Below are 8271 nucleotides of genomic sequence, written 5' to 3' on the forward strand. Positions count from 1 at the left end.
GAATGTGGCAAGCTGGGATTATCCTTGCGGCAAAACTTAAGGACTTGGTGAAATTTCCTCCCCAACCCTACTCTTCCATATATCTTATTACACGTTAACAGTTGTCGCATCTCTATCAATTCTCATAATCAAACTTTAATTGTTCAGTCTATTTAGCTAAGAGTAGAAGTAGCACATAGTTAATCAATTTCTTTCTTTTTATCTTTATTCTCCGCTTCAAACACATTACTTTTCATTCATCTTTTAGTTGCAAGTTCCCATGTTCAACCTCGAATCATCCCGAGAAACTTGCGATTTTGTTATACTTGGCGAGATAGCAAGAAAACTTGTGACAGGAACACATGATCATCACATACATGCTTAACGCTTAACGCATATTCTTTAGACCATCACATGATCATCAACGCATATTATATCAACAAATCAAATCTATTCCCTAACAAGTTTTTGGCGTCATTGCTGGGGACTTGGCATCTAATAGTTTGTTTAAGTTTTGTGCTTTCGTAGGCCCCCTTTTGATCTTAGGCATATTGTAGCTTATGCGACCAAGTTGCAAACAATATTTGAGTGACGATGTTGTGCTTGAATTCAATATTGACCCTGAGACCGAAAGACTAATTGTCGCATGAGCTGGAAGTAGTCTTAGGAGCATGGTAACCGTCATGTGGTTGATGATTGCTGGAGGCTATAGTGGTTGGGACAATGAGTATACAAAAAGGTGCATGATCCCGTGAATTACTTCTGACAAAATGAAGAAATCATATTGAAGAACCATAGCATTTCGTGATTCATTGGTAAATCAACTTTGATTCTCTATCAACCAATAATGTGGGACTATTAACATGGTTAAAGCTAAACTGTTTGAAGTCCGGATGCAGCATGATACTCTTTCTACTATTATGTTAATACATAAATCGTTTCAAATTTGTTGGGATTTTTTTTTTCGATATAGAACACTCATGTCGATAAAATGATTTGAACCCCATTTTTTTCGTTTTTTATCCAATACTGAATCGATGACCTATGTTATGTATAAAGTAAGAAAAATTCTTTGGATTTCAAGAAAAAAAAAACAACTTTGCTGACAATTGTTTGTTGCCTTTGACCTAAGCAGACAAGTTCGATCCCCTACGTTGAAGAGTCCTTGCGGTGGCTTCATTCAAATTTCCTTTAGGGATGTCTTCTACTCTATCTCTACTTTGCTTTCCTAGTTAACTTCTTTAGTTGATTTATTTGGTTATTGTCGTTTTGGATTTATGGTTGCTTTTCTTGGATATGGTGTATTGCGCTTGGTCATTTTTGGTGCCTTAATAATTTCCTCTCGGTGTGTTGTTTCGAAAGAAGAAGTCTCTCCTTTATTCAATGCATGATGAATTCTTCCACATGAATTCTAAGTATTGACGCGATCACCATTCTGCCTACATCTTTCTTTTCTTGTTATCTTGCATGCATTATCCTTTTGAAATTCCCTTTTTCCTGTCTGCCTTCTTTTGCATTGATAAATTAGCATCCATGATGATATTTATGTAAGTTCACTAAATCCACTCACTAAAAGTTGCATGACTCACTTCACTTTAGTAGCTTCTTCAACAGTTTGCCAATCTAATTTTTATTACGTGCAAACCTCTACTTAAATCGCTTTTATCACATCTCTGAACAATTTTGTCTTTAGCTTTTTGGCAAAGACCTTTGTCACTCTCTAAATTTGGGGGTGGGATTGGTCCAAGCAAATGCATTCAATATAAACAATACGATAACATTTAAAAAAATGACCATAATAAAAACTCTGTTGTTAGGGCAAAGAGGAAAACCCAAGCTGATAAGAGTTTAGTTGTTCAAGGTACCAATCCGTAGTTGGATACTTCGCATGACACTCGTGCTGGTAAGCCAAAACGAAAGTAGGTGACCAGAATCAACACATAGTAACAACTTCTTTGTCTGGCACAAATTAAATTTAGCTAAGATAAGAGTTGAGTTGAATATGGCATGCAACTGAAGTTGGAAGCCCGCATGACACCCATGGGGGTAAGCCAACACAAAGAGCATAGCCAGGTTCAACGCCTTAATCTAATAATAAGTCACGAGCTCTGAATCATTTTGAATGATCGCATTGTAAAAAGCTAAAAACAAAGTTGTCTGTGATGAATAAAAAGTTTTGAGTGGAGACTTGCCAAAGTTAAACTTAGGAAATATTTCTTAGAAGAAATGGCTAAGCTTGAGGAGAGTGCTGCTGCCTAGGCTCAAAGTGCAAGTGAATTATATTATGAGAAGCTGGTCAACATAGAGGAAAAGTCAGAGGGAAAGTTTTGAGTTTCCTTAGTATAAGACATGTTTTAGAACAAGCATGATTCTAAATTTGGGGTGATGAGGGTTGATGAGCAGAACATGCGTTGATATTTCTAAGAATTCATGTGAAACAATGAACTTGCGTTGATCTGCACTAAAAATCCCCGCTAACCCCATATCATGCGTCATCTTGCATCAAAATATCTATTTTAGAGTTATCGCAGGAGGCAACTGCATGCGTTGATCTCAACGAAGAAAAGTTGGTCGCACACGCTGCCGCAATACAGAGTGATAGCCGTGATAGAAGTATGACCACAAAGAGTTGGTGGAATGCATTGATCCTTCAGAAGAAACGAATGTGAGCACATACCTCGAGATGTCTGAACTACTTAACAGACCTTCTGAAAAACGGTCAGACCATGATGTAGCATTCTCACTTACCGAATCAGTAATGACGGTGATTTAGCGGGATTATCAATGTTGTCAGCATTTGGCTCTATAAATAGAGCCTTGGAGTCTAAGATCAAGCATCCGGGACTTCTACTTTGGGCAGATTCCTGTGATCACAGATAAGTAGGGTTGGCAAAAAAAACCCACGAGGGCGGGTCCCTACGGGGCCTCGACTCGTTCTAGTTGAGGATTCCCTAGATTGATCGGGGATGGGGGCAAATCGGAAAAACTTTTTAGGGTCCCATCTAGGGATGGGGCAGGGACGAGGATGGTATCCCTGCCCTGACCCCGACCCCGATTAATCCCTGACCCCGGTTTGATATATTTATATTTTTATAAATATGTATTTATAATATATAAAGTAATTGATTTATATATATGTTTATAATATATAGTGTTGAAGCCTAATATTAAATATCCAAATTCCAAACTCTAACTCTAAGTCCAAAAGAAAAGCCCAAACCTAACTAAAAAAGGCCCTAAATTGAGAAACTAAAAAAGGCCTAAAAGCTTCACCTTTTGACCGTCCTAAAAACTTCAAATTTTTTATTCCAGACCCACAAAATAAAAAAAAAACTAAAAAAATTAACCTTTTTTTATTTCAGACCAATCACCAATGTTGACTCAAGTTCGGTGCCCTCCCCTAGCCCCTCTACCCTGCACTACCGATTCGAGTTCATATTTGGGCGTCCCAATGCTGTGCAAGCCAATGCGTGTGCCTCTGTCTGGTTTCATAGCGTTGCAACACTACATGTAACATTGTAACGATTTCCTATTTCTACATAAAATATGAAGCTTCATTCCCCTAGCGTTGTACAACGTTCCATTTTAGCGTTACAAAGCTCCGACTGGGGGCAACATGGTGATTTTTCGGCCCTTTTTCTTTTTTTGTGCAATTTAGCTCCTAGCTTGGCCATTTTATCGTCTTTCCATACCGAATGCTTCATTCAACCTCTTGTACACTCGAGACCTATAAAAACATCAATTAAACTCATTTAATAGCCTAACAGTCTTGAATTAAAGAGAGAGAGATAACACATTTTTGTTGCTATCAAGATGGCTAGGCATTGACAAGAGGTTAAGTGTGGGTTGCTTGAGGCGTTGGCATTGCCGTTGGCGACAGGATAGCAAGAAGTGTGCGTTGGCCTCATTAAAGTTTAGTTGGGCTAAGTTAGGCAGATGGGCATGCTGCTGAGCGTTCCAAAGCAAGGTGTTGAGGTAGGAGTGCCTAAGGCAAGGCACGAGAGGAAGGTTGTTGTGCATGTATTGGCCGAGAGGGAACTGGCGTTGAGTGTAAGCCTATGCATTTATGTGATGAAGAAGTTTAGCTTAATCAAATAGGTTAGTGCCTAAGTGGAAGTATTAGGAGCTTTAAAAATGGGTTAGTGGCCTAGTGTCACCTGATTAAGCTAGTTGGTCATGCAAGACTTGGTATAAATAAGAGTTGAAGGAAATGGAATCAGTTTTGACAATTTCTCTCGTGCCAAGTAAGAACATTTGTAGCCAAGCAGAAATTGCCGCAAATTAATGCCAAAAACATGTGAAATTTGAAGGAGTGCTTAAGTGACTAAGTGTTGGGGCATTGCATTGGCTTTAGTGATTAGACGTGGGTAAGTGATTTAAAAGGTTCTCAGGAGATGTTAAGTTTCAATATTTAGGTATGGACTAAAAAAGAGGAGCTAAGAATAAATTAAACTAAGGAATTAATAGGCCTAGAAAAATTAAGTTAGTTTAAGTAAGAAAGCACGAAAGGGAGCCAATATCATTAACCAAAGGTGTTTACTTATGTAACAGGTTAAACTGAGATAGGACAAGCCTATAACCCCTTGGAGGCATGCAAAAGATAGTGAGTGACTAAGTTTTCCAATGTTTCTTAGTATGTTTCCTTAAATACTTTTCTAAGCGTGCTAGATTGAACGCATGAATGTTTAGCATGGTTTCTATAAGTTTTTTTCAACACAAGTTTTACCTAAGGAAAATGTATGTTGGATGCAAGGTCTAGTCTAAAGACAAAGTTCACTCATAGCTTCAATGTTTTCAAGCTTATTGTCCGGAGCTAAGTAGGTGTCGTTAGTTCTACCTAACCAGAAACAAAAAAATATATATTTATAAAGCTCGAACAACGACCTAACTAACTCGTAGTTAAAGTAGAAGTAAGAGGTCGATCCACAGGGAAATGTTATTTAATCCTTTCTTTAACCAAGCTTAACTATGAAAGCTATAAAACAAGGGTTTTTTTTTTATTTTTTTTATTTTTATTTTTTATTAAGACAAGAAACATGCTAAAAATAAAAAGATAAAGGATAGTTGTAACCAAGTTTAGAACAATCTTGCTTCTAATCCAAGTTAGACGTTCATTGCGATTCTTATCATTGAATTCTAAAAATTTAATTCACAATGGATTAAGCACACAACTACTTACTTAATCTAGATTAAACTAGTCTTTACAGAGGTGGACAACTAGCATAACCTAGTCAAGAAAGCGTCCTAATCAACGATTAAGGTAGGATAGCCCTAACCCTAATCTATCTACATGATTCTACCTTTTTTGGGTTCCTTAGCGGTCATATAAAAGAGAAAACACACACATTAAGTTCTAGGATTCAATTGCATCGATTAATTGTTAAGATAGCTTACTTAATTAACCGAATTTTCTCCAAATATAGTAATTAGTGCATCCTAGGTTAGCCAACCATTCAACACAAAATTACTATTGCCTCTCAGAGATCTTGGCTAGACATTCTATCAAACACATTAAAAGCAACGTATTCAATCATGAGTGAATGTGACAAAACCAAGCATCTGGCTAAACATGCTCAAGATATAGATCATTCAACATGTTTCAACAATTAAAATCAGATTCAAGAATGCTCAAATTCAAATTGCTAATGATGAAGAAAAGTAGAAAACTCAAAAGAATTTGTAAGAACTCTTGAAATAGAAACAACATTAAATTACTTCATAAATCCATAGATAAATTCATGAAGAATTACAAGTTATTAATTATAAATAAAAAAGAAATCAAAATCTAACCTAGATAGGAAACAAAATTACCATAGAGACTAATTGATACAGAGAGAAATTCCAGCCTCCATCGAACTCGTGCTTCCTCCCTTTCAACAAAAATGAAAGAAAACTATTTATAGTTGCAGGGTAGTGTCGGACGTTTGGAATGCAACAGTGCTTAGGAGAGAGCATCGTTGCACTCTGGTCTTCTGCCACAAGTTGCAACGCTGCGCTGCGACAGGGCACCGCGACACAGCGCTCAAAACATCGTAGCACCGACCATAGCGTTGCATAGCTTAAGTCGGAACTTCGACCAGAAGCTTGCTCTGTTTTGGCTTAGTTTTCCACCAATCTCTTATGCAACTCTTGCTCCTCGATCAAAACGGACTTACAAACTCAATAGCAAAATTTAAATGCCCAAAAGTACATGGGCCCTAGAGGATGAACAAAATGATGAGGTTTGTTTGAAAGCCTCTAAGAAAAACAAGTGGTACTTGGATGTGGTTGCTCGAGGCACATGATGGAAGACCCATCCAAGTTTGTCTCTCTCTCTAAAAAGGATGGAGGTCTTGTAACCTTTGGTGACAACAAGAAAGGTAAAATAATTGGTAAAGGTAGTATAGGTAATGAATCTTCTATTTTAATTGAAAATGTACTTTTGGTTGATGGTTTGAAGCATGATTTACTTAGTATTAGTCAATTGTGTGATAAAGGCTTTAGAGTTGTGTTTGATAAAAATAAATTGCATCATTGGAAAATGCTATGTAGTGATAGAAAGTTATATTTATTGGAAATAGAGAAAGAAATGTTTATATATTATGTTGATTTGATGATTGCCCTATTAATGATAAATGTTTATCGGCTTTGCATAATGATTCTTGGTTATGGCATATGAGAGACTAGGACATGCTAGCATGACACCTTAATTTCAAATTATTTCCAAAGAGAATTCTTTGGTTAGAGATCTTCCCAAATTAAATTTGAAAAAACAAAGTTGTGTGAGCTTGTCAAATGGGTAAAAGCAAAACTAAAGTCCTCTTCAAATCTAAAAATGTGATCTCTACAACTAGACCTCTTTCAACTTTACACATGGACTATATTTGACCCTTCTAGAATTGCTAGTTTTGAGAGGAACTATTATGCCTTTTATTGGGATAGTTGATGATTTTTTTTTTCAAGATTTACTTGGGTTTGATACTAAAACATAAGGATGATGCTTTGAAAAAGCTTTTCTAGTTTTGCAAAAAGAGTTACACAATGTAATTTTTTTTTGTTAATTAGTTTCTTTATTAGTGAGTGTGCGGTTAATAAATGGTACAGGGATAGGCACGTTATGGTGCATCATTGGGAGGGGATTTGATAACAATGAACTTTTGAAGAATTATGACTTTGTTGAAGGAATAGAAGGGTTTTTCTCCATTAATTTTCTTCCAGACTTGACCGTTATAATCAGAACATTGTACAGCTACAAAGAACATAAATAACAGGTGTTTGTTTCTATTTGTTTGACAGTAGGAAAATCGATAAATTTCTTAAATGAGACTTATCGAGCATAGCTTTTGCTAGAAGACATCGAAATCTGCATGAATATTATGGTTGTGACGCTATCATGCGGTGCTTCTTTTGGCGGGCAAGGACAAACGATCACTCGGTACAACAACACGACATATTGTTGTTTAATTTATGTTTTATCTGAAATACAGGATGTATTTCATTATATCACTTTCGCCTCTTATTTTTTCCTATATATTTCAGTCCCAGACAATATACATGTCAGAGCCATAGTGTATAGACTATTACTTATTGGCATCTCTTACTATGGACCATACTTTATTGTTCATTGTTCCATACTTTGAGATATTAAGGCACAATTAGTTCTAATATGAACTCCATATTGTGTAGATTGGGCTCCTTCTTACATTTCATAATGCATATTACCTGCATACCTTTTTTTGTTCTGTTCTTTTCGCCTATTTTTGACTACTTTGGTATACGACCTTGGAGAGTAGATACTTCTTTGAAATGGGCCTCTCTATTTCTCTGATTAGTGATTTGCCAGTTCTTATAATCATCCTTTATACCAAGGTAGAAAGATGTAATTTTGCGCAGAAACAATCAAACTGATCCTTCCATCTTGGTAATACGCTGCCACCATAGAACATCTTTTAAGAAACCATATATGTCTTTTATACAAAAGCATACTCTTCACGGTTACTTATCTTTTTCTATCTCATCCTCCCACTGTTTTTTCTGGATCCTAATAATATTATCTGGTGCTAATTTATTAATAGAATACTAACGGACATTCTTTCATGCCATGAGGTTCATTTTCGAGTGGACGGATGGTGGTAAAATTTGAGTAGCCTCCTAGATCTGGTCGTTTCCAGCATCATATATGAATGGTAGATAGGTCAGAGATAGCACTCCCTTTAGGCTTCCCAATTGTTTAGAGGCAAAGACCTACAATGGGAGCCTTCTTTTGTCTTTAAACAAGATTTTGTTATTGACTATTGCCTTCAAAGTCTCTTT

General features: G+C 36.4%; 1 long non-coding RNA gene across 1 annotated transcript in view; it reads right to left on the reverse strand.

The window, feature by feature from the left end:
- Positions 1–945: 945 nt before the first annotated feature.
- The window catches only part of LOC120069790, a 15332-nt gene continuing 8006 nt past the window's right edge, over positions 946–8271 (reverse strand). The window contains exon 3 of the long non-coding RNA XR_005479695.1: positions 946–1076. This is a non-coding gene — a long non-coding RNA (uncharacterized LOC120069790). The remainder of the gene's footprint in view (positions 1077–8271) is intronic.

Source organism: Benincasa hispida, unplaced genomic scaffold (genome assembly GCF_009727055.1).
Source record: "Benincasa hispida cultivar B227 unplaced genomic scaffold, ASM972705v1 Contig587, whole genome shotgun sequence".
Lineage (NCBI taxonomy): Eukaryota > Viridiplantae > Streptophyta > Magnoliopsida > Cucurbitales > Cucurbitaceae > Benincasa > Benincasa hispida.